At 41.9% G+C, this 27,502-nt stretch overlaps 1 protein-coding gene across 2 annotated transcripts in view; it reads right to left on the minus strand.

The window, feature by feature from the left end:
* LINGO2 (leucine rich repeat and Ig domain containing 2) overlaps positions 1 to 27,502 on the minus strand; it is a 536,253-nt gene that overhangs the window by 344,824 nt on the left and 163,927 nt on the right. The gene's annotated exons all lie outside the window — the stretch shown is intronic.

A 27,502-nucleotide genomic window follows, 5' to 3' on the forward strand; every position in this document is an offset into this window, starting at 1 on the left:
TTTTCCCCTCCCCTGAGCTTTTGTACTATGAACTTCCAAGATGATTTGGACTGCCCTTTTGTTTTTCTTCTTTTGGCAAATAACATTTAGTTTCTGTTGTCTTGCTCCTATTGCCACTTCCCCAGAAGAGCAACCCTAGTCATCTCTAAAATATTACTAGAGGCTGGTCATAAATTCTGTTCATATTTTTTTTCTCTCCTTCAATACTGAGGAGTAGAAGTACACTCAGTTCTATTAAGTGATAGATCTTGTTTTCAGGACCTCAACCTAGATTCCACATTAGTGTTAAGGCAGCAGGTGCTATGCTAAGTTTAACTGCAGCAATGCTCATTTTTAGAACACCTCTTGCCCTCATACCCAGAAAGAAGACACGAGACCTAAATATGGATGAAGGTGCACAACTTATTGATTAACTAGAGAATCTGCAGTATCCAAACCTAAGCCAACTTGGCTACATGCAGGGAACTGGGGACTAAAGACATAGAATGGAAAACTCTTGAATCAGGAAATGTCAAGCTGCTTGAAGACTCTGCAACCACTACTGACACAGGCCTCTTCTTGCCCACTCTTTTAAGTATATATCTCATACCTTACAACATTTCTCTGCTGAAAATAAGGGTGTCCTATTCAATAATAATAATAGTCACCTGGTTATGCAATTACTATCTTAGTCTGGCTCACTGGAAGGACAGATCCTGAAGCTGAAGCTGAGGCTCCAATACTTTGGCCACCTCATGAGAAAAGAAGACTCCCTGGAAAAGACCCTGGTGCTGGGAAAGATTGAGGGCACAAGGAGAAGGGGACGGCAGAGGACGAGATGGTTGGACAGTGTTCTCGAAGCTACCAGCATGAGTTTGACCAAACTGCGGGAGGCAGTGGAAGACAGGCATGCCTGGTGTGCTCTGGTCCATGGGTCACGAAGAGTCGGACACGACCAAACAACAATATCTTAGTCTGAGGGAACGACAAATGAGACAGAAGAACCTCATGAGCTCCTGGGATAGAGCTAGGGTGGTCCCTTGTGCCACGGGCTACCACAATATTGCTACTTGGGTGTCATCTTGCCCTGCCCCCTTGCCAATATCTTGTCCTGCCCTTACTGCAGGCAGCAGGCATCTCCACGGCTACAGTAGGTGCACCTAGAATTTCAACACCTCAGGAAGTGGCCATGTTTACCTTTAATGCCTGGGCATCATTAATGCACATAAGGGCTAAGCATACACCTGGTTAGGCATATGCTTGCCTCCTGTGCCTGCATTATCAGGTCAAATCGAGGCACTGTACTGGAATAAAGTGCAGCCATTCAACCCAAGGAACCCCCAGATTTGGCGTAGAGCTATCTCCCTGATGTCAGGCACAACCATGACAAACTGTGCTGCAATCTCAACATTTTAGTTAAGCCTGGGATATTTGCCAGGCAGTATCAGAAAAGTGGGCTTTTCCTATTGAAATCATACATCAGTTGAAGTGGGCAGAATGCTTATTACATGAATGCATTATCTGTGAATGAGAGCAAACTCACCGAGTGATGAGATTATCAAGCAATCAACTTTGCTTGTTAAGAAACAGAGAACACTGGGCCCAAATAACCTATTTTCCAGCAACTGAATCACTTATTGCATTTTAATGTGAATTTTAAAAGGCCCCTTGTGTCAAAACAGGCGCCTATAAATTATTAGGTTTCTCTGTCTTGTGACTTATCTCCACCAACCACCTCATGCCAAGCTCATCTTCGCACATTCATTAGACCATCTATTTGGTTTTCCTAATTTTAATGAGACGTATGAGTCAAAATTAAGAAAAGTAAGTGTTTCAAAAGAAAGGCATTAGTTACCTGGATAAAACTCTTGGGTGTTTTTGTTTTTGTTGGGGAGGACTTGGTGTGGAGCAGAGGAGAACCTTAGAATCACAGAATCATTCTTGTAGCTCATTTCTATGCTATTGTTAAGGGTTGTCGACTGCCAAACTTTGGGAATGCCTGGATTTAGTAAGTGCTAGAATTTAAGCAATGCTTGGAGGGGAGGGCTAAACCAGAAGCCAGACCTTTAATAGCTGGACTCAGCTTCCTGGGCAGGATGATAACAGCCAAGTTGTTAAGCAAACAAAGGGGGCAGGGAGATGGGCAGTTAACAAAGATTCTGTGCCAGCTGGAAAATGGGTGATGCCCCTTCTTTTAGCTCAGAGTTGGGTGGAAGAACAAAGGCCATTAGTAGAGTTTCAGGATTGTAGTTTACCCTGGTGCACTCTAAGGGATTTCTTTTCCCCAGTGGGTAAGCAGCAATACAACAGAGAAACCATCTAGACGGCTGCCAAGTGAACAGTTAGGAGTTATGTGTCAAGCTGCTAGTCAACAGACAGGGATAGCTGTGTGGGATATAATCAATTGGTGCAGTCAAATGCAACATTCCTTATTTTCCTAGAGTGGGCACATGAAGGGGAACATCCAGTCAGTGTAACTTCCTTTTCTATTGGTCTGGAGCTTCCTCCCCCTGCATGTGACCTGGGAGATGGGCATGGCTCTGGCTGACTCCCCAAAAGAGTCGAGTCATGCAGCCATCTTCTCAGTCTTGAAGTTGTCTTGTTCTATCTTTTGCTGTCATGCTGCTCTCCTGCAGCCATTTTGTTATCTTAATGTAATTTTGTTGTCTGCTGGCTCTCAGCCAGCAGCACATGAATTCTGTCCCCGAATAAGATGAACTCACAATTTGTTTGTATAACTACTAAGAAAAGCCTGCCTTTCAGGGATGAAATCATGAACTGAAATGTGAGTAAACTTTTTGTTACTTTACTCAGAAAGAGTATTATTCTTTTAGGAGGGATAAAAGGGGACACCAGGAATAAACTTAACTAAGAGTTTCAGATGAATCTGTAAACTAGCTTGCAGCTATATTGAGTGGAATTTGCTCTGCTACATCACTCACTAGCATGAGTGAAGGAAGCATAATACTTATTCAATATATCCTTTCCTACTATCCGTAACTTTCTCACAAGCTGATGTCTGCTTGAAGCCAGGACTGTGCCTATGGGAGAAGCAAGACCCTCTTGGAGTCCAATGCTGGGAGCTCCTCCATAGAAGTAGGCTCAGGTTGTATATATGTGTAAATAAACCATATATCCTAAAGACAACACAGTCTCCACTGTGCCTCATTTCCAAAGGAAACAAAATGCCATCAACTTCCGGGAATCTTGCACCACTCAGAGATTACAATGAAAAAGAGCTCAGCTCAGGCTGTTAAACTGTATGTTCTAGATACAATGCAACTTGGTAATGTTCATGACTCAGAAATCCTAGTCTGGACCATCTGTCTTGTAATGCTACACTTTACTTACCCACTTATTGTTCAAACATTGCTAGGAACACTGCTAGAGAACTGAATATATCCATTCACACTCAAAGAAGGCTGAATTTCAAAAGAAAAGGCACTTGTAAAAGAACAGCAATTTAAATAAACAAGAATCTCAGATCTCTGAATTGATGAGGACAAATTGGTAAGCGACTCTTTAAAAAAAAAAATCCAAGTCATTTTTGTTATATTATTTACAAATATATGCATCATGTATACTAATTTGTAATGAAACTCCACATAAGGATATTTGAAGCTAATTGTCAAGACAAGAGACTAGCGTACTAACGTACCAATTCAAATTTCTCAGCTACAGTCCATTAAATGTCACTTCATGATTGCAAAAACAAACAAACAAAGTGCACACAAAGGAGATTAAAAGTTTGAAAGATTAGAGGCTTAGTCACAACACAGCACTTTATTTCCCCAGTTGGCTGTAAAATTAGCTTTATTTTTGATGGTTTTCCGTAACTTGGATTAGCTAAAATCTCTAAGACTATAAACTAGAGCTTCACAAAATATCCTCCCATTTAAATACTGGGGATTTTGGATGATGGTAGAAAAAGAAATATTGGGGGGGGGGAAGGGGGGTTCTTCAATGGAGTTGTAACTTCTATGCTACTGATTCTCAGCTTTGGATTGTTGCCATGCCATATATACGTGTGTGTTTTTTTAAAAAAAAATCAAATTGAATTATCTCCAAAATCCAAAATTTTAGGGGACTAAATTCTGGGGCCCCTCCAAGATTAGGGGCCCTGAACCTTAAGCTTCATTATATTTATAGTATATCCGCTCCTACAGACAGCATCTCTGAAAGGAAATGAGAATGGACCAATTTTGAGGGGTAGCAACAGATGATTGTGCACATAAATAAGGTGAACGTTTTAGCAGGTAGAGTGGGAAGACTATCTGATGTTGCGAAAAGTTTTCTGATAGTACACAAAGCAGGCTCCGTTCAGCACTAATTGTAATTGCCCAAAATGCTCACTAGAGGAATATCACATTGCTATTTTAAAACTGGAACAGAAGGCACCAAAAGAGAGATTCCACATATAGCACACCAAATCTCTATTTATAAATTTTGTACCGCCGTCACTAGACTAAGGAAGTCACAGTTGATTAACCACCTGAGTTTTTATATTATTTAATTAAATCTGCATATATTAAAGCTGAGGGGTTTTTGTGCATGAATGATAATTAATTATAATAAGGAATTTAGGATTAATGGCCACCATCCCCTGCCGGTTTGATAAAGGAGAACACAATATTATATTCTGGTGATTCTCTCTCTCTCATTCAGAGCTGGGACTATTAACTTGAAACATCTGCCACAGCTTAGTAATAATATTTTGCAGGAACCTGCTGAAAAATTCTTAAAGGGAGAAATGGGCCAATGGTATAGAAATATGAAGGATACAGCAACAATAGACAAGGGCTTAAAAGAAAGATAAAGGGTATTTGGATATTTTTTTTGTCCCTTCAGAATTTACCTGCTGTTCCTACACCCTTCATCTTTCTATCCCCTTGGTCCCTTTCCTTCTCTTCTCCCATTTTTCTCTTCTTGCAAACCCCTTCCTGGATTTCTCACCTACTATCAAAGCTGTTCTATAACCCAGGAACCAACAAAATCCATACTTGGCTTCATCTTAGGAACAGAGGAAGCTGCCTTATAAGGAGTCAGATCATTGGTCAGTCAAGATCAGTACACTGACTGGTAGAGTTTCCAGGCATGGCTCATTTCTAGCCTCACCTGGGTATCGGTAAAGGTAAAGGACCCCTGGACAGTTAAGTCCAGTCCAAGGCGACTATGGGGTTGCGGCACTCATCTCGCTTTCAGGCCAAGGGAGCTGGCATTTATCCACAGAGCTTTCCGGGTCATGTGGCCAGCATGACTAAGCCACTTCTGGCGCAACGGGACACCGTAACAGAAACCAGAGTGCACAGAAACGCCGTTTACCTTCCCACCGCAGTGGTACCTATTTATCTACTTGCACTGGCATGCTTTCAACATGCTAGGTTGGCAGGAGCTGGGACAGAGCAACGGGAGCTCACCCCGTTGTGGGGATTCGAACCGCCGACCTTCTGATTGGCAAGCCCAAGAGGCTCAGTAGTTTAGACCACAGGACCACCTGCATCCCAGACAGATAGACAGACAGAAGAGAGAGAGAGAGAGAGAGAGAGAGAGAGAGAGAGAGAGAGGGAGATATATATATATATATATATATTTGCTTTCGTATATGGACCACTTTATCTTTTCACAAATAGATCCAATCTAAGATTATGAAGGTTTGACATTTCTGCACCGTAATGGAATACCATTTCATTTGGTCATCCATCCTACAGTGCACAGGGCCATTAAAATTGGCCATTTAAACCAATACTTCACAAACCATGGTAATGTGACCAGACAGTAGCACAGACGAAGAAAGCAGCTCAGAGCCAATGTTGGATGGCCTTACATATTCCTCTCTTGTGCATCTCAGCAAAACAGAAGGGAGTTGAGCTTAAGTGTGAGCACCATTAGCATGACTGTGACATTCTTGCCCTTGTAGTTGAAGGTGCGAAACTGCAAAGAGTCAGCTCTACAGGAGCCTAAAACAAGGGAATCAGAGAGCTCTCATCCATTACTTTCTAAAACAGACCAGCAGATGCTGTTTCACTCCTCTGCTCTTCCCACACTGGTCCACTTACGTTGTCATAGCATAGTTTGACAATGGCAAAAATCTGGCTTCGGACGGAGAGCATCAATTTGGACTACCATATTCGGCCTATATTGATATTTTTCAGCCCAGGCGTTCTTTCCTCCCCTTTTTTGTGGGGTGGGGTGGAGTGGCGGGAGCTACTTTTGTGGACTGAGGGGTGGGGGGAAAATTCCAGCAGCTCCAGGGGAATCAACTTCAAATTCAAATTCAAATTTATTTATTTACGGCTATTAGCCCATAAAATATGTACAAACCTAAAAGCACAGAAACATAAAAACCAATACAACTAACAACAGAAGGGGAACACCACGATGCAAGGGTGGGTCATTGAGCAGTGACAAATAACAGCTTGGGGCCCGGAAAGATCCAAGGGACGGTTCACAGAAAAAGGAGAACTGGAGACGAGATCCGTCATGCACTCTCATCATAACTGTCCGATTAGTTTTTGTTGTTGATGTTGTTTTTTGGTGGTTTTTGTGTGTGAGATAACCGCATTCAGGAATCTCACCACCTGTAGAGTTACAGAAAGATCTGTATCCTGCAAAAGCAGTGCGGCATGTGACTCAACAGGCCTGCCAACCAAGCGCAGTAAAGCAGGACCCAGGAATTTAGTCCTGGCTATGCTATGTAAGGGACAGTTGAACATTATATGTGGAAGAGATTCAACTGTTTTCCCGTCACACTCACATAGCGGAGACACCAAACCCTTGGAAAATCTGTGGCTCAGCAGGTTCGATGGAAAAACATTGAACCTTGCACGAATAAATGCAAGTCGGTGTGGTACAGATGAAAGAGATGACATATATGATGGAAGGCCAAGTGGTGGGGTTATTCCATGATACCTGGGGGAGCAGACACCCCCACCCCTGGAGAGGTTGTGTTGGGAATCAACTTCATTTCTAAGAAATTCCCAGTGGGAACCAAACTTGTCGTGATTGAGAGTTATTGTAGAGGAGGGCATTGTAGAAGAGGGAAGGTGGCTGTTTTTCTGCCTCACTCTCTTATTTCTTATCCAGGAGATAACCCCTCTCCCTGCAAAAGAGTGTGTTCCTCTCTATCCCAAAACAGTTCTAAAAATGTCTGTCTACAGCCAGGCTTATGTTAACATATAAGGTTTGTACATGCTGAGAAAAGGGACAATAAAGGGTTAATACTGGTGTGCTGTTTAATTTGGGTGTGTTTTGTCCTGTGCCTGCAGCTAGTTAAGCATGTGAGAATGACTCAGCCCAATCTACAGTATAAATCCTGTTGCCTTTACGCTTGGTTCCTGCCCTTGGCCAGGGCATAGTCTGAATTCTGTAAGGAGATTGTGGACTCAGCTACATTAGTAAAGAAAAACTGTTTTATATGCATATGACACCAGATGGCGTTGTGGAGTTCCGTCTTTCACCAACGTGATTTCCCACTATAGTGGTACCTTGGTTCTCAAACTTAATCCGTTCCGGAAGTCCCTTCCAAAACCAAAGCCAAAACCAAGGCATGCTTTCCAAAACCAAGGCATGCTTTCCCATAGAAAGTAATGCAAAACAGATGAATCCGTTCCAGACTTTTAAAAACTACCCCTAAAACAGCAATTTAACATGAATTTTACCATCTAAGAAGACCACTGATCCATCAAATGAAAGCAATAATCAATGTAAAGGTAAAGGTTACAGTACATTGGTTACTAGGGACACGGGTGGCGCTGTGGGTTAAACCACACAGCCTAATAATCAATGTACTGTACTATAAAATAAATAAGACAGTATTGTAGATGACAAAAATTATCATCCACACAGTCACAAAAACAAATTAACCAAAAAAAAAAAGCCTCAAAAACGCAAAATAGCAAAACAAAAGAGACAATCTTAATCCATTCCAGAAGTCCGTTTGACTTCTGAAATGTTCGAAATCCAGGGCACAGCTTCTGATTGGTGCAGGCACCCTGGAAACAATAGCTGACAGCCGCATTGAACGTTCAGCTTCTGAAAAACATTAGAAAACCAGAACACTTACTTCTGGGTTTTCGGCATTTGAGAACCAAGGCATTTGAGAACCAAGGCATTTGAGAACCAAGGCATTTGAGAACCAAGGCATTTGACAACACGTTTTCCTGAAATGCTTTTTTGATATGTCTAGATCCAGCCTGTATCTATAACCGCATGTAACTGAAACTGCATTATACTGTCCGTCAAATGACTGACTCTTCCTAGAACAGCTGGGTGTTTCTCCCTTCTTTTGGCACACTCTGCTGGCACAAGGATGGGCACTCTGCACATGCTCCAACAGTTTAATCAGGTGAAGACCAGAAGGCCAAAATGAGGACAAGTGAGAAACAAAGATTTCCATTCCCAGGACATCCAGAGAACAGCTTTACAAAGAATTTTGGACCGTGGTCATGACTGTTTTACACACCTTACAAGAAGTCTCTCCCCGCAGCATTTTTCATAAAGCACCATGCTTGTCATGCTTACTTGATTAACTGATTAGCGCATTAAGTAACAGGTTCTTGTTGTGTTTTTGAATATGGGCCCTTAAATCATGAGCTGTGTCTCATGAATTGATTGCCTGTGATGATTGCATGGTTTTTAAACAGCACTTGTTCATCTCTTGACACAAAGCAAGTCAGCCTTCCCCAGCCTGCTACCTTCCTGATGCCAACCTGAAAGGCACCGGGTTGCAGGTAAGTTGCAGTATGCTCTTTATCTGTGTTTTATAGGTTAAAGAAACTTTTATCTTCATTTAACCTCCAAAAAAAATTGAAGTTTGATTAGCCAATTAACGGCCTGTTATTTATTCCTTGAATCATTAAGCTGATGAAATATTGCGGTAAATCAAAAATTTTCATCAGTTTAATGATTCAGCAAATAAATTCCAGACAGTTAATTGACTAATCAAATTTCAATTACTTGGTAGCTATATAAAAAACACACCATAGGCTTTTAATTTTTTTAATAAAAAAAAGGCAGAAACCCTGCCTCTTCTTTAATCATCTCTCTTACCCTCTGCAAAGCTACTGTTCTGCATGTCACTTGCAACGTTATGCGTTATCAAAAACCATTTACAAGGATAGCTGGTAATTGATTCCAAACTTTATGAGGGCACATTTTTCTCCAATGTAATTGTCATCCCACTGTTTATGACAAAATTCATCTTGTTGCTGTTTCTGTTTATTTTTTAATTTGCACAGAGTCGCTTGTCACTTTTCAGAAGCTGAATGCCGGTTCCTTTGTACCAATCACTTTTTATCTCCCCACTCTGGAACCAATGGCCTTAATTATTCATGCTCCGTTTTGAGTGCTCTAAACCACATCTCGGCGTGGCACTTCGGGGAAACAAGTTTATAATTCTGGTACTCTGTGGCTGCTGTTTGTTGTGAAACTGAAGGGGATGGGGAAAATTAAATTTTAAAAAGGGGACAAAATAACAGTACGTTTATGGTCATGCGTAAGATATAAGCATGGCCCATGCATGTTAGAGTCCATCCTAACTTGGCATAGCATATAAAAATTACTTAGGACATGATGTAGCTCAGTGCTCATTTGGGCACAAACAAAATGCTTGCATTAGTCCTCTTTCAAAACCATTCACAATGGCGAACATCGCTACACATCTCCACCTACAGTTCTGTCCTCAATACTATATAACAGGAGTACCAGCTTGGCTCCACAAACAAGGGTGCCCTGGGCTGTGGGTGCCATGCAGTATGCACGGCCCTGGCATCAAAATTTGTGGCTGCCCGGCCCCTTCGTGGGAAATTTTGTGGGTGCCCGAGCACCCAGGGCCCTGGGGCATTGGCGCCTATGCTATATAACATCTATATGAAGCCATTGGGAGCAAACATCAGCAGGTTTAGGTCACAGGGTTATCACACATTAGCGCATGTTTGAAATGTTTTGCCCCAGTGAGTATCACTTTAGACTTGTTTACACTGAATTGCATTTGCCATTTTACTGCCCATTTACTCAGTTTGGAAAGATCCTTTCAGAGCTCCTCACAAACTTTGTTTTAACCACCCTAAACAATTTGATATAATAAGCAAAATGGGTGCGCTCTTTCCCTGCCTATCAACAAATCCATATAGTTTATGAACAAGTGCAAGAATATTGGTTTCAAAATTGGTGGTGGTGGGGAAGATTCTCTTTTTCTACATCCCTCCACTGAGAGAACTGTCAATTGATCCCAGCTCTCTGCTTCTTGTTCCTTAACCAGTTACTGACCCCTAAGAGAACATTAGTCTTCAAGTCCAAGCTCTTTCAGCCCCCGCCGACTCCAACCCCACCCTTGGCTCCAGCTCCTGCAGCTGAATCCAGAGAACCCAATGTGGGGGAAAGAACACATCCAGCTCTGGATTCCAATTGTGCCAAATCAAACCTGGCCCTGACACACAGCTTTCAGAATCGTCTTAAGTCTTCACACTATATTTCTATATAGTTCTATATTTCTAGGTTCCAGGATATGGTCTGATAGTGCATGATGCTGAAGGTCAGCAGGTCTGGATCTATTACTGTCTGGATGACAGAATGCCTTGAACACCTTGAGTTTCATGATGGAATAGAATAATAGAATTGCAGCATTGGAAGGGACCACAGGATTATCTAGGCCAACGCCCTGCAAGGCAGGAATCTTTCACCCAATATGGGGCTCGAACTCACGGCGTTAAGATTAAGGGGTCTCATGCTCTACCAGTTGAGCTATCTGTATGACTTCACCTGATCAAAGGGAACCCACAGAGGCCATATTGCTTTCTAAATCAAATACAGTGGAACCTCGGTTTTCAAACGCAATCCATTCCGGAAGACCGTTTGACTTCTGAAACGTTCAAAAACTAATGCAGGCATTTCTGGAAGCATTTACATCCAGAAAACTCAACGTGGAAGCTGCGTGGCACGTTTGGCTTCCGAAAAGCATTCAAAAACTGAAGCAGTTACTTCCGGGTTTTCGGTGTTTGAAAGCCGAAACATTCGACTTCCAAAAACTAAGGTACCACTGTGGCTGCTAGAGATTACTGTGATGTTCACTTAAGCAGCATGGAAGTAAACCATCTCTAGATATACATCTGTCAGATCCTCCTTGATGAGCCATGTGTTTGATGTTGAAGTTCAGTTGAGATTCCTTGATGCAGAGGTTAGCCTGATCTAAAGGTACAGGTAAAGGGACCCCTGACCATTAGGTCCAGTTGTGACCGACTCTGGGGTTGCGGCACTCATCTCGCTTTATTGGCTGAGGGAGCCAGCGTACAGCTTCCAGGTCATGCGGCCAACATGACAGCCACTTCTGGCGAACCAAGGCAGCACACGGAAACGCCGTTTACCTTCCCGCTGGAGTGGTACCTATTTATCTACTTGCACTTTGATGTGCTTCCGAACTGCTAGGTTGGCAGGAGCAGGGACAGAGCAACGGGAGCTCACCCCGTTGCAGGGATTCGAACCGCCAACCTTCTGATCGGCAAGTCCTAGGCTCTGTGGTTTAACCCACAGTGCCACCCGCGTCCTAACCTGATCTACATGCTTCTTATCCCTATACGAATCTTCTGTGATTCCATTCATCTTAAAACACCCCCATGCAACATGCCTATTTCCTACTACTGAAACCTAGAAACGTTCTAAAACCAGTGTGTGTTGTCAATTACTATGGAGCGGCTTGCCTACAGTAGCCATTACATTGTCTAGGACATATTTTATATTTGTTTCTCCCAGCAGGGTCGAACCTATTAGCAGCCAAGAATTTCGTACAAAAATATGGCCCTTAGACTCTCCGAAGTGAAATGTAAAACATATTTAGCTAGTCAAAAAGCCCCGTAAACAAATGTGTTGGAAATTCTTTATCTTAAAAATAAAGAAGAGGGTAAAGGCAGCTTTGCCGGCAATTACATGTCCATCAAGTATTAAAAATAACACCCAGAGATTTTAAAGGCAGTTCACAGGAACTTGCCTGAGCCAACAAATCAGCATATTTGAGTCTTTTTACATAGTATACCCAAATGCAGCATGAAAAGGCAACAGCAGCAGCTCATTTTCAAGCCCTCAGTTGTCGCTCCTGCAAAGTGTAATTCAGGCTCTACTGCGTGGCCAGGCAGAAACAGTCCCAGCCCCCAGGAATCATAAGGAATAAAGACTCTGACAACATTACATGGAATTAAAATTAGGCCACAACTTTATTAAACTTTCAAATGTAGGAAGACCTTGGCTTAGGCCTTGGGCGTGTATCCCTCCCAGGCCCCCAGCCGGGGGAGGGGGGAACTGGGGCTCATCAGGGTAAATGGGATATGGGGATGCTCTGCAAGACGTAAGTGTAGCAGGCAGCCAAGCACATATCCCCCCACACAGTGTAGTTCACTAATGACCTTTCAGTGTATGGCCAGTGACACCCAAATATATAACCCCTTTAAGAGGGGGACCCTGGAATCGCCGCCACAGAGGGGTGAGTCACCACTTCACACACACCCATATAGGGAAGAAAAGACTAAAGAATTCCACCCAAGTTGTGCCAAAGTTGTGATGAATTGCTATGGAAAAGACAAAACCTGCCAATGCAGGAAAACTTCTTCCCAGTCTTCAACAGCAACCAGTGAAAGACCATATCAGCACCCGCTAAACAGGAAGAAATAGTTAACCTGCAAACAAGAAACACTAAACAAAGGGAGGGTAGGGAGGGTGAATCTCCAGAGCCAACTGCCTGGCTATTGTCGGCTCTACCCCTTATTTATAAATGGGGCTGGCCCCACCTCCCAGCAAAAAACTTGATTACTGAGGCTGGGCGGGAGCCTCCAAAAACTAACACCGAGAGGCAAGCCAGCCCCTGTTTGCCAGTAAGATCCCTGGGAACTGTAGCACCATGCGCGATCCCGCAAAGGGCACCCACAATGTAAAGCGTGAGTGCTCATTGTCAAAGGCACACAAACACTACACTAGTAGCTTAATAAATAGCAAAGCCTGAACATGCGATCCAGCATAAAACTTCTTATTTGAAAAGATACTTTCCTTTCAGTATGATTGGAAGTGATAAAATATCATGAAGGATGGCTATATGGAAGGCAAAACGTCCTGTCACTTCAGCTATTTCCATCTCAGCAGCAAGTAGCACAAAAGAAAAAGAATACCAACAGGGCTGCCTTCCTCTTTATTCTTTAATGGTTGGAAACTTTGCAACCATTTGCCTAAGGGCCAGTTCACACTGCACACACACACACACACCAAACCTGTTTCTCTAGTGCTTAAAGTATATTGCATGCACCAATCAAAGCACACTCTGGTTCATAAGCAAAAGTTCCTCAGATATATGGACAAAGTCAATTAATACAACAGTTCTTCCTGGTGGTTTGAATTCTGACCAGTTTAGTGATGCAACTTCTACTGTGAAAGAATCACAGTACATTTCCACACACAAAATTTTGAGTACATGGTAGTGACAATAAATACTCCAAACTCATCCAAGGTAAGAACTGACATAAACTTCACTTACAACCAATATCTGTTGAAGATTCCTCCGGATATCCCTTCTCACTGAACATCCATGCAAAGCAAATTTGGGTCTCCTGCTCAGTTGTTAAAAAGAATGGGAAATAATAAAAGCGACCACTTTTCACTTACAACTTAGATGGGAATATCCCCTGAGAGTTTTGTGGCAATCATTTAATTTATCTTTAATGGCCTTCAAAAAACCTAATACCACTAGCATTAGAGAGATGGGTAGACTACTGACCTGACCCGAGAGCTTTCTTTAGACTGCTGACCATTGGTTCTGCTAGCAAGGGATGATGGGAAACTTGGAGACCCAAGGGACTTGGAGATCCAAGTTTGGGAAACCCTACTTTAGAGCACCATAGCCTGGATAGCTCAGTTGGTTAGAGTGTGGTGCTGATAACACCAAGATTGCAGGTATGATCCTTGTATGGGACATCTGCATATTCCTGCATTGCAGGAGATTGGACTAGATGTTCTTCAGGTCCCTTCCAACTCCACAATTCCAACTCTACAATTCTAAGAATGAATCATTGTGCCTGAGAGTCTTTTATAGAATTGTCCTATAGACTCTTGCTATGAATGACTTTTGCCTTAGTTCTCTACAAACAGAGATTTGGGTTTTTTAAATTGCACATATTATACTTAAGTAGACATGTAAATTGCTTTGCAATGTATGTTCTTTACATATTAATTGACTCATAATTGCCACTATCCAGACACGTGCCTCATTGATTGATTGACTGATTTTGTTTCTTTAGTGTTGCTTGTTGACTTTGGTAAAATATGTTTTGCTCATTGTTTATTCCCAGTTAAATAGGTTTAGGATTGAGCCTTAATCCACTTCCTCTTGTGAATTAAAACAAACAAACAATGGAATGTACTGTTCATCACTGTCCTTTTTGCACAGAAATAAGTCATCTGTTTTGTTACCTGTGGACTTTTGTCTGAGCTGCTGTGTCAATCCGTTTGCATAAACTACTTAGAGGTTTTATTACAATCAAGAAGTATCTTGATTGTAAAATAAATGAACAACCTGGATTTTAATTCTCATCCACCCATCCATTAAATCTTTGTTTTTTAAATCTTAAGTGTCCTTGTCCCACTTTCCGGCAAACCCCAATTGCTCTCCTTTTGTGTGTGCAACTCCCTGCACTGTCCCCCGGTTATAAAGCACATATACACTTAATCATCTCTGTGTTGTGAATTGAAACAACAAGCAAAACACGTTATTCATTACTGCTCTTTTTTTCCACATGGCAGGAATATATTGAGACAAAAATGGATTTCAAGCTGTCATACATAAATCATCTCCACTTCAAACATTTAAAACATAAACTGCCTTAAGCATCATGTTCCAGCAGATGCACAAAAAATGATCTGGCCAATAATCAAACTGAAAACTATAAGAAGCACTATTTAGGCAGGACAGATGGACAGTGCCCCAAAATGGTAGAATGGAAACTAATAGGTATTACAGCAGTTTAGAAAACCTTGCCTTTACAAATATATATATATATATATATTGGGGGGGGAGAACGGAATCACAGAATTGGAGAGTTGGAAGGGACCACAAGGATCATTTAGTTCAACCTTCTACAAGGCAGGAATCTCTTTGCACAGTGTGGGACTTGAACCCACGAGCCTGAGATCGAGTGTCTCATGCTCTACTAACTGAGCTGTCACAGGTGTTAAAATCAAAACATATACCAAAAATGCAATATTAGCCAGTGGAAGCCTCTGCTAAAACAATTGGCTAGGATGTTGCACATTCCCAAATATGCATGTTTTATATTGATAAACCACACTTTCATCACCTGTAATCAATAAAACTGTGCCCTTATTTAGCCCATTAACCTTAAATGGTTGTGTCATGTGTCATTATTTCCACCTGGGGGGGTCGGGAACTCGCCACACAGCTAAGAAAGGCTGCACTGAAAGAACCCTGGGTTGACTGTCTCCTGTAAATTTCTTACTCACTCACTGATCTGGAAACAACAGCAAGTGACAGAGGCTAGAAGAGGGTGTATTTGCTCCATGGTCAGTTCATGTCTCTGTGATGTTTATCCCCCCAGGTCTTGCGGCAATGTAAATGCCCAACCAGACTGGCTGCAGATGCACACTGCACGACAGAAATATACTGTACTCTGAATCACTGCACCATAGTCAGTGGCTGCATAATGGATTCTTGTAATTCCCCTTCCTGTTGCTCCTGACACTGATAGTGAGAAAATGCTCTCTTATGACACAGCCAATTGATTTAGGCAATTTACCTTCCTTATGTGTCCATCACGCACTTCTGAAATCCATCTTGCACGCGCAATTGGTCCGAAAAAGAAAAGAACAGATACACCAGGCAGGCTCCGAAAATAACTATGGAAAACTGAAATGCAAAATTCACTGGGAGGGGAATGAAAAGGAAATATTTCAAACATGTCCTTTCTCAAACTAGAAAAATATATGTATTTAGACTCCCCTCCAGAAGGGCAGGTGAGTTCCATTTTATTTCCTTCTGGCCTTCTTCACCCACCCAACTGCTGGGGACATAATGTTTGACAAGGTTAAGGACACTCAACTTTCCAGCTTAGAATGGAGGTGATGCTGTGATTTTATATGAGTTTCCCCTCAAAGAAAACGGAACTTGTGAGAGGTTCAGCTCCTGATTAAATATATTCCATAGCTGGGCTCGCAAAGTTCAGAGTGTGAGAGAGAAATGGAGTATTCAACCTGAAATAATGGATCTGGCCTTTTGGACTGGCTGTGTGTGGGGAATTCAATCATCTACCTCTCTCCAGACCATGAGCACGTGTTAGGAAACTGGCTTTGGAGCAATCCTAAAATGCATTATGATGTGGGTGTCCCATCATGGACTGGACATGCAATTTTGTGAGGAAAAATGGGGGTGGGGGAGATCACTTCAGCCCTTCAGATGCATAGGTTGCATAGGGGATAATGCAAAAAGAAAACTAAATGACTGAAGGATATCAAAAACTCAGAGACATTAATTTGTGAAAGTTTTATTTCACTGAATATTAAAATGGCAATTAAAAATACAATTTAAGGTCTATTGCTTTCTAAAAAAAGATTAAAAATTATCAGCAGCAGGGTTGTTTTTATTGAGAAGTAGTGTAATAATATTACAGAATTATAATTTGATATAAACATTGAAATAAATTAATCTATTAAGTAGGTGATAACAACATGACAAACTGAAAGGATTTGGTTACCTGTGCTATGTGCCCAGTTTTCCTATAGATCAGTAGGTTCATTTTTTGGGAACTTTGGGTTATTCATTTGCAAGTGGTACTTTCAAAGTAACAGCAGGAAGATAATGTAACAAATTACAGTTACAGATAGGTAGCCGTGTTGGTCTGCCATAGTCAAAACAAAACAAAATTCCTTCCAGTAGCACCTTAAAGACCAACTAAGTTAGTTCTTGGTATGAGCTTTCGTGTGCATGCACACTTCTTCAGATAAGAAGAAGTGTGCATGCACACGAAAGCTCATACCAAGAACTAACTTAGTTGGTCTTTAAGGTGCTACTGGAAGTAACAAATTACAAAAAAGGATATATACAAAGGCCCCATATGACCTTGGATCTTGTTGTAAAGGAGAGGTGAACGAGGTGAAAAAAACACATTCTTTTAAACTACAGTCGTACCTTGGAAGTCAAACGCCTTGCGACTCGAACGTTTTGGTTCCCAAATGCCACAAACCCAGAAGTGAGTGTCCCAATTTGCAAACGTTCTATGGAACCTGAACATCCAATGTGGGTTCACAGAGTTCTGATTGGCTGCAGGAGATTCCTGCAGCCAATTGGAACCCGTGCCTTGGTTTCTGAACGTTTTGGAAGTTGAACGGACTTCTGGAACAGATTCCATTTGACTTCTGAGGTACGATTGTATCTAAGCGAGTCACTCAAGAGCTGTCCATGCATGTGAGGTAGTCCTTTTTCTTTACTCAATTCTATTTATGTTCTGAGTAAACAGAAACAAAATCATGAGAATTTTACCCATTTCCTAATGGGACTTTTAGCTTTTCAGTCGGCATGCAACTCCTTACATGGCTGTACCAAGTGTCTTCTGAGACTCTAAAGATGGGCTGCCATTAATAATAGTAGCACCAAATCTTTTAAACAAGAGGTCTCGATTAGAGCCCTCAAAGAGGTTCTCGGTGAGGTTCTTTCTCTTCTTCAGCCAGCTTCACAGGTAACCTTTACAGATAAGTTAGGTGGCAGTTTAGGCTCTTTAGCCTGCCCCATTCCCTACCATTTGGTGTGGGGTGGTGGACCTGATGTGTTAGCTAGCTAACCAGTGACTAAAGGTAAAGGTAAAGGTACCCCTGCCCGTACGGGCCAGTCTTGACAGACTCTGGGGTTGTGCGCCCATCTCACTCAAGAGGCCAGGGGCCAGCGCTGTCCGGAGACACTTCCGGGTCACGTGGCCAGCGTGACATCGCTGCTCTGGTGAGCCAGAGCTGCACACGGAAACGCCGTTTACCTTCCCGCTGGTAAGCGGTCCCTATTTATCTACTTGCATCCGGAGGTGCTTTCGAACTGCTAGGTTGGCAGGCGCTGGGACCGAGCAGCGGGAGCGCACCCCGCCGCAGGGATTCGAACCGCCGACCTTTCGATCGGCAAGTCCTAGGCGCTGAGGCTTTAACCCACAGCGCCACCTGCGAACCAGTGACTGGGTGCCCCTTAAAAAGCTTGTAGATTTCAATATAAAGGTATGTGAAGCATAACGTCTCAATCTCAGAAATGGAAAATGCCTTGAACTGCAAACTGCTGTTGAGCTTGGCAATGGAAGCTGCACACAAAAAATGTGTTTTCTTCCCTGCATTAAACGCCTCTAGAGTACTGGGTACTTACTATACTACATAATAAGGTTAATGGCTAGCTACCTTAAGGCACTGATTCAGCAAAACTGTAAACCTTGCGCTGGAATGAAGAACATGCTTCTATAAAATCTAAAGCACTATTTGCCTTACATGGAAGGCGCATGGCCTTTTTCTCTCTCTTTTTTTCCACACAAGTGAGCAGCACAACCCTTAAGCTGTTTACTTCACTGTAACGGATGAACTGCTGCAGATAAGGGACCTTCTGCCGGTGAAATGAGCACAAGCGTTCAAGGTCGTGAGCAATTTCCTCTCCCAGTTTCCCCTTTTGCTTGGCAGCATGTCCCAGGGTTTCCACTCCATCTTGAAACACATTACAGCTATCACGGACGTCAAGTTTTGATAGGCACCTTGAGACCACTTCTCTGTAGTCTGCCGTCCATGTGGACACATCCGATATGATTGACTGTGGCACGGAGGCATTCTCCAAGCAAAAATTAATTGCCTCAGCTTCTGCCTATTACGGGGTTAGCTGAATGTGACTGTTCCATTGGACTTCGAACAGATGCGTATATACTGTGTCTTGCCATTCTAGTCAAAGATGGTAGACCTTCTTCCTCGCCGTTTTGAAGTACAGTAGTATCTCCAGTTACATAACCCTCTGGTTACGTAAACTTCAAGATGCGAAAGCGGCAAACCCGGAAGTATTTGACCAGGTTTCACCCGTCGCACATGATCAGAAGCAGTCTTCAAGTTGCGAAAACCTCAAGATTTGACTGGACCTCTGGAACAAATCCCGTCCACAACTGGAGGTACCACTATATCCAGATAGGGTTGAATTTGATGAGCATTCCTACTGGAATAATTACAATGGTACCTCGGGTTAAGCACTTAATTCGTTCTGGAGGTCTGTTCTTAACCTGAAACTGTTCTTAACCTGAAGCACCACTTTAGCTAATGGGGCCTCCCGCTGCCGCCACGCCACAGGAGCACAATTTCTGTTCTCATCCTGAAGCAAGCTTCTTAACCCGAGGTACTATTGCTGGGTTAGCGGAGTCTGTAACCTGAAACGTATGTAACCTGAAGCGTATGTAACCCGAGGTACCACTGTATAGCAAAAATATATTCTTCCTTTCTCTCTTTCAAAAATCATCTATAGGCTGTATTGGGGGGGGGGGCATAACTCCATCCAAAGAGGCTTACAATATCAAAAAACAACAACACCATATAATGATCCCCAATGTGTAATATCCCTTTTAATAGCTGGTATACACCAAACCCATTTCCAGAGAACTGTTCACTATGACTCCTAGATCAGAAACTGACTTCCTGTGACTTCCTGTAGATATGGAGCTGCTGGTCAGAGAGAAAAAAAGCCATTGCTACCGTCTTATATCCAGTTTCTACAGAGACTGCCTTTCTTCAGGCTTGGGCAACTGGCCACCGAGGGAGGCTGCCAGGGCTTCACTTTGTACTACCAAATGATCCTCCTTCAAGCTCCCTACTGCTCCTACCAAACATATTTGCCCTCTTTTGGGTCTGAATACTTGCTATGATGCTAACCTAGATATAAAAGAAACCATATACATGACATTTGGGATATGTGCACACCACCAAGTCACATAAAAGCAAGATTTTTAAAAGGAAGATATGAGTCCTACTGTGACTCATTCTACTGGGAGACTGGAAAATTTCTGGTGATTCATTCAACTGCAACCCTTCAATGGGCATTGGCCCAGTTCCATCAACTACCAGTCCATGCAACAGACACTGCACTTCAGCTTGGGATGGCTTCGAGTGTTCTATAGGTTTGCACACACTTCTAGGTAAATCTCCAGTTGGGATACTGCCTATTTAGGACATATTCTTATAGACAGCCATCTGGGAGTCACAGTTACACTGAGCACAATGGGATGTATTTCTGACCAAATATGCACTGGATTTCACTGTATGGATCCTTGTTTGCAAATAACTCAATGGGCCCAGATGGTCCTGCTCTGATTGGATTGAATGTCCTCTCCTTTCCATTTCATTGCCTAGAACTGATGTAAAAAATGAACCATGCCAAATGAACCATCTACCTCTGTTTTGCTTCAGAGTGAATTTACATGACCATTTTGTTCCTGGGTTGTTTATATTTTTAAAAAATCTATCTCAGAGAACAGAAGACAGCATGAATTGGGTCCCAGTAGAGTTCTTGGCTGCTTAAGGGATGGCCTCTGCTATGCTCTTTACTGCATGCCTGTATGCCAAATACCCTTCCCACATCTGGCCTCCATCCACTTGTCAAGATCACCTCATATTCTTTTTCCAACAGCTTACCTTCCCGTTGGCATCAGGTGGCATTCACAATTGCATAAGCTCTACTGATGCCTGTACTACTGGGTGCTCTACACAAATGTTTCCAATGGTGCCTATGCCTGCAGCCAAGCTGATGTCAAATGATCTGCTTTCTTTTGGTCCACATCAGCAAGGCTGAGAGGGAGGTCCTATCATCTGTGCAGCCCTGGACCTCCATACAAACTGCCCAGGCTTGCACCCTGGAGAGGTGCTGTGATTCTCCAGCAGTTTGACTTCACCCTCAAAGGTACACTCCATTGTCTCCCAAGAGAGATGGATGCCAGAATGTAGGGTCTGCAAAACACGTTGCAGCAAACAACTCTCTCAGCACATGGATTTGCCAATGTTTTATTTTGACTCTCTCACAAGACTCAGCAAAAAAAGATAGCCAAGCTAGGGAACAGTCACTGAACGGAACAATCATCCAGTACAACTATCTGGGAAAGCATTTGGTGGGTATTGTGTAAACATTGGATGACTAACATTCAATGCCACAATTCTGCAGCAACAGCAAAAAGACACTGTAGGAGTAAACAATATTGCAGAATGAGAATAACCTCAAGGAAAGGGTATAGCCCCAGATCTGACTTTGAACACCTCATTGGCTATGTTCAGACAACAATATCTCTGTGATATGAATGAGCCTTTGCCCATGCACACAACCCCTTCATTCTTCCCTTCGCATGAGCCACAATTAAACCAGGAAACTGCAAATTAACCGTACTTCCTTTCATTATGTCTAAGCTGCAAAACTAGTCATGTGCTTTGGAACCAGCCATATTAAACCAGTTTCAAGCCATGGTTCAATAACCTGAGTTCTTCTGAAGTTGGTAGCCAGAGTTTCTTGGTGTGGACAACCATGGTAAATGAAGAGGCTTCCTGGTTTGGTTGCCTGTGCTTTGGAGGGAGGAGCTGAGGAGCTGTTTGTATGCTTAAAACCCACAAGCCAATTACATACAATTATGAAATGATAAAATTACCTGTGTGTGTATTGTATAGATTTGGATACGTCCTGGTTCTCACTGCTAGGCGATACCCCTCAGCTCTACTTCTGACAAAAACTTTAATGCTCAAATCAGACAAATACATAAGGCAAGCTGCAGGTTACAAGGTTCAGCAGGTTCATAGGAGGTGAGCTACATGGCTAAGATCTTGATCCAACAAGTGATACTCCCTGCACCTTCCTTTTGAATTGTGCAGCAGGCTCAGCTCTTTGTATGGCAAGCAGGTAGAAACCTAAGGCTGGGTACTCCTTTGAGTGGGCTGGTTTGTTCACACCGGCACTAGCATCTCCATGACTGTGGAGATGAAGGTGGAGTCAGGACCAACTTGGTATCATCTCTACTCTCAGTATCCTCCCCAGAAGGTGAAGGCCCCTGACTGGCAGGCAGCAGTACCAGAGGCAGCCCCATAGCAGGAGGTGTTAGGATAGGAATGTCTGATGTTGTAGCAGCACAACAACAGTTCTTTGATAATTTACCTAGCCGCTCTCCAGGATCCAGATCTCCATCCCTCAGTCTGCTGAACCATTCCTCAGGGTTTGTCACTTCTTGAGGGTCCTACGTCCACATCCCCCATACCTCTAGAAGCCTCCCTGGGGCCCTCTACCTCCAAATCTCTGCACTTCTCCCACTCCTCGTTGGAATCCAAGCATCCTCTCCAAGACACCTTCATGGAGCTCGTGACAGGATGATATGGTAGGATATGTTCTGAATATGGACCAAACTAATCCAGGAGGCTCTTCACTATGAAGGCCACTACCCACAATTCAGTGGTTCACCACATGGGACAATAACACATACATAAGAATATAAGAGGAGCCCATCTGAAAAAGACCAATCTGGTCTACAATGATCTTGCCCACAGTGGCCAACCAGATTCTAGAAGTTCCTGGCACCAGCTCAATGGGGTTTGTTCAATCTTCTCTCTTGAAAGTTTTGTAGCAAAGTGGCACATAGCATAGTGATAATCCAAACTGGGTCACTGTTGGGTACTTAAATTATCAAATACAGGATAGACTAGTGATGTCTATAAGCCTTCTTGGGTGGGGGGAACCCACCTGCTAGTCTTGCCTAAGCAAAAATGGCCAGATTCCCCTAAAGATCCCCCCTTGGTGATGCATTGGAGGCAACTTATGAATTTGCAAGACCTCCCTGAGAATACTGAAAGCCTTTTCAAATCTCTCTTGGCTTCCTGTGAAATTCCTTGCATGCTTTGCTCAAGGAAGAGTCTCCAAGGTGGCCTCAAAATGTCACTTCAGGTGAAATTCAGTGACAACTCCAGGAGAGATGGTCACTTCATAAAATACTTCAACATGGCTATTCATCAAGACTAACACTCAAAAGAAGATACTTAGTGGAGAGGTATTGCTGCTGTTCTTAATATTAAGCACAAGTCATTCTGTTATTTATTATTCTTCCTTTGAAAGAAAAGAAAAATACTTGTTTTTAATATATAAAACAGTTCTAAAGTTATATTAGTTTTAGACACAGTGCAGTTTTATTATATTTCATGCATTGTATTTATTCCATTGTACCACACTCTGGGGTTAAATTTAATGAAGGGCAGGCTAAAATCACCTCAAATAAATAAATACATAAAAAATTAACACACAATAATAATGCAATTTTTTTGATCAAAATTCCAAATGTGCCCACTGAACCCAAATGGTTGGTGACCTCTGGTTTAAGCAAGGAAATTAAGCAGACCAGTTTGCACTGTTTCACCCCTTTCCCCAGCTGATGCTCAACTTTCTGTAGCTCCTGAGGTGGCTAAATTCTCATTGGGCTGTTTTTCTGTGGAGTTTTGCTACTTTAAAAAAAGAAAGAAAAAAGATTTGTTTGAACTTTTACAATATTTGGGTCTCCCCAAGCTATATAATGCTGTCATTGTGCTTCTCATGGCCTCCCTTTTTTCATTCACTACTTAAGTTTGCTATTAGCAAGAGTGTTGTGAAGATTACTGATATATTGCACATGAAAGACTGAACCCTTGAAAGCATAATATAAATGACAAGTATTACTGCTAGTTACAGTGCTGGAGAACATTGCAATTGTGCATTGGGAAATACCAGTAGTAAACATGGAATATCCACAGACACAGATGAGAATGGGATCATTGTAGTAGGATGTGAGGATAGTGTGGGATAACCAGCCTCATATAACCAACATGATTAAGTTTAATTAATGCATGAAGGTGCTAACAACATAGAATAAATTGTCTTGCTACTCTTAGCTAGGTCACTCCTCCTCATCTCAAGCCTATAGTTCCCCTTCACTCTACCTGAGAAGCTCAGCATGCAAAGAGGTCTGAGCTGGTTGCTCTAAGCTCAAATCGCATGGCTCTTGCAAGCCATTTTTGTGTTCCTATACCAATAATTTAGGAACTTTCACCACTGTAACTAAGCCAAGTTTTACTGCCTGAATTTTCTGACTGATGTATGGAAAAGCACATGAACCTGACTTTTGGAAAGTTTGTGAGTAAACCACTTTTTAACTTGCCTAACATGTGGCCTTTTTCTGTGTTAGGGGAAGAAAGTAATTGGAAGGAACTTAGAAAAGCATACTTTAAAGGCCTAACAACCTATTTTCCCATGCTTTACTTTGCTGCATTTTTTTAAAAAAAAATTAAATCTCTGCTGGAGTTTTCTCGCCAAAGAGTACTTGCCCCATACCTGGATCTTGGCATCGAGGAAATTCTCCTTTTATATACCTATTTTTTTCCCTTGCCATTCACAGAAAGGTTTGAGAACCCATGTGAGTTCCCACAGCAAACAGCCCTGCAGAAACTTACAACTCTCAAAAAATTATTGCAGCAGCTTACATGCAATTAATCCCCTGATTGTCATGAGCAAAGGCCATACAGCTAGCCAGGGAATTGCCCAAAAAAAGATTAATGAAAGCAAATGAAATAAATGGAGCTATAATGTGGGAGGACAAGCTAAGCATAAACTGCCAAAACTAGCAGACTGTAACTCATCTTACTGAGCCATGACAGTAAACATTTATCAAATGAAAGGAAAATCTTATGCCAACAGCAAAATGAACTCTTCCTTCAGTAGTCAAGGACAAGTGTTCCAACTAGTCATTTCTAATTAACTGAAGGCAAGAGTAGAAGGCATAAGTATTGACAGCAAACCAGCCAAGTACTTCTTCAAAATCCAGGTTGCTGCAAAGTTGTATGAATGGATCAATAGTTACATGTATAAACAGATGGACGGATAATAAACCTCACTTGGAAACAGTGCAATATGACATGACTGTCCAGAAACCCAACACTAATGGTGGTCTTTCAATACAAACAGAGGCAGTAAATCTGAATCCCAATTATGATAGCTGGTGGTGTTCCTGTCTGCTAACCAAGTAAAAGAGTGTCTCATACAGAAGTGTGAAGTCTCGAGAGGCATTTGGAATATAATGTTTGATGGCCAGATCAGGATGTAAGAACTGTAGCTATTCACCTATTGGTGAATTTTTTTTATTTGAAGATATATAGAAGCATAGAAAGTTGCCTCTGAGTGCCCCAATTCAGAACCACAGAGACTATTGTGGATGGATCAGCAACATTTTAAACACAGAAGTAATGAACACAGTATTGTTAGCACTGAACTGATTTGTCACAAGTTTAGAGTTTGCCAATTGTGACATTGTTCAACCATTGTTGTTGCTGCTACTGTCTCAAAATGCTATTGATTTTATTTCTTAAGGATCCCAGAGCTGTGCAGTCCTTATGCCAACCTACAGGGCACACATATTTACCTCAACATCTACTTCTGGGTTTTCTTTGGTTCCGCAGCCTAACTTGGGGAAGGAGAATCTTTGGCTCAGTTTGTGTGACAGCAAACCATAGTTAGTTGCTTACCATGTAGGTTTCTACACAACTTTCACCATCAAGGGTGCCACATAATACTCATTCTGCATTTGTAACTCATTCCTTTGGTGTGGCAGCACCTACATTTTGGAACTCCCTTGACTGTACTCTTTTCAGTGCCTGCTTAAAGCATTTTTGTTGAGGCAAGCCCCTCCCCAGAGAGGCTCACCTGGTGCTTACATTACATGTCTTTAGGCACTGGTCGAAAGCATTCCTCTTAACTCAGGCCTTTGGGCATTATATATGATGGCATTTTACCATTGTATTGTTGAGAGTGTATTAACTTATGGTCTCTCTGTGTGGTTTGGGAGCTGCACAGTCGGGAAAAACAATGCTGTCCAGGGTTGTAAAGACTGCAGAGAGAATAATTGGGTGCATTCTTCCCACCTTGGATCAAATCTATCCTTTAGGTGCCATATGAAAGCTGCAGACATAGTGCAGGATAGTGCGCACCCTGGAAACGATCTCTTTCAGCTTCTGCCTTCTGGAAGAAGTTACAGGGTTATAAAGACTAGGAATAGCTGCCTGAGAAACAGTTTCTATTCAAATGTGATTTTGGTTTTAAACACAGTGTAAGGTAGTCTCTATGGGAGTATATTGTATTTAATTATGGGGTATCAGAGTTTTTAGGGGGCTAACCAGGCTGGGATAGCAGGCTTGTTGGTTTTTGAATGTCTGATGTAGATTTTCAATTTCGTTGTTCTGTATGGGACAATGACAATAAAGATTATCATAATCATAATTGTAATCTATGGTCTGTTGAATGTGTGTGTGTTGGGGGAGCAACCGTTATGATTATTTCATTATGCCTTGTATTATTATGCTGTGCATTATGTTCTTATTATTATGTTCTATAAATTATGTTCTTAATGTTGCACACCACCCTGATATCTTTGGATAAATGGTGGCATATAAATCTAATAAATGATCATAATGATTTTAATTATGTTGAGATGTTTTTAAACTCCTATCATCAACACAAATGTTCCTAAGCATCTGGAGAGATAGGATCACTTATTTGTGTTCTTACATTTGGTTTCTTTTATTGTGATATACATAAGAGTTTTATTGAACCCTTTTACAGAAATTCCCAGGATGATTGGCTGAATCTTATGAGGTTGTTTTCCCCCACCCACCCTTTTAACTCAGAATGCATCCATTTCTTCCAAGGTGGCTAAATATTGTGCAGCTGCATGTAAAACTCTCCAACGACTACTTAGCAAACTTATAATTTTGCTTTCTATATCTGGCATTCTATAGCATGATACAATTGCTAGTAATTTTATTGTTATGTTTCTATTTTTTGGTTTGCTTGGTATTATTTTTTACATTGGGGCAAAGTTGCTTAAAAAAAAATACTGGTCTTCAATGACTTTGACCATAATAAAGAGTTTGACTGGTTGTTTTTAATCATTTTAAATTGTTTTCATTGATAATTTTAAGATTTCTTACAAACTGCTTAGAGGTTTTGTTACTGTGAAACGGTATATAGATTATTTTTTTAAAAAAATAAAAACCCAATCAATCAATCAACCAATCAATTAATCAAAACCACAAATGTGCTACTCTCATCTACTTCATTAGTATGTGGGAGAAGCAAATCATGATCCCTGGCTCAGCATTATGCACAAACCAGTTGTGATTTGTTTTATTCCAAAAAAGCCATGGTCTGTAGCCAAGGTTCACTGGAGCCTTTGTGTTGCTCCAATTGTTAAATAATGATTCAGAAAACCTTGCCAGTTTATTTCAAATTATTCACTGATATACAACTAGAACTCTCTCTGCTACTCACTGCTGCTCTAAATGGGATCATATTCTGAACCAACAGAAGTTTTTCCCTGACAGCAAGGAAGGCTCGAGAGAAGAAGAAAAAAACAGGACCCCAGTTTTCTGATTGAAGCAATTTCCACAGATCTCTGACCATAAACTCACATCTGAATGGTCTCACTGACTTCCTCAGATCTGTTCA

Source organism: Podarcis gaigeae (genome assembly GCF_964106915.1).
Source record: "Podarcis gaigeae genome assembly, chromosome: 17".
NCBI lineage: Eukaryota > Metazoa > Chordata > Lepidosauria > Squamata > Lacertidae > Podarcis > Podarcis gaigeae.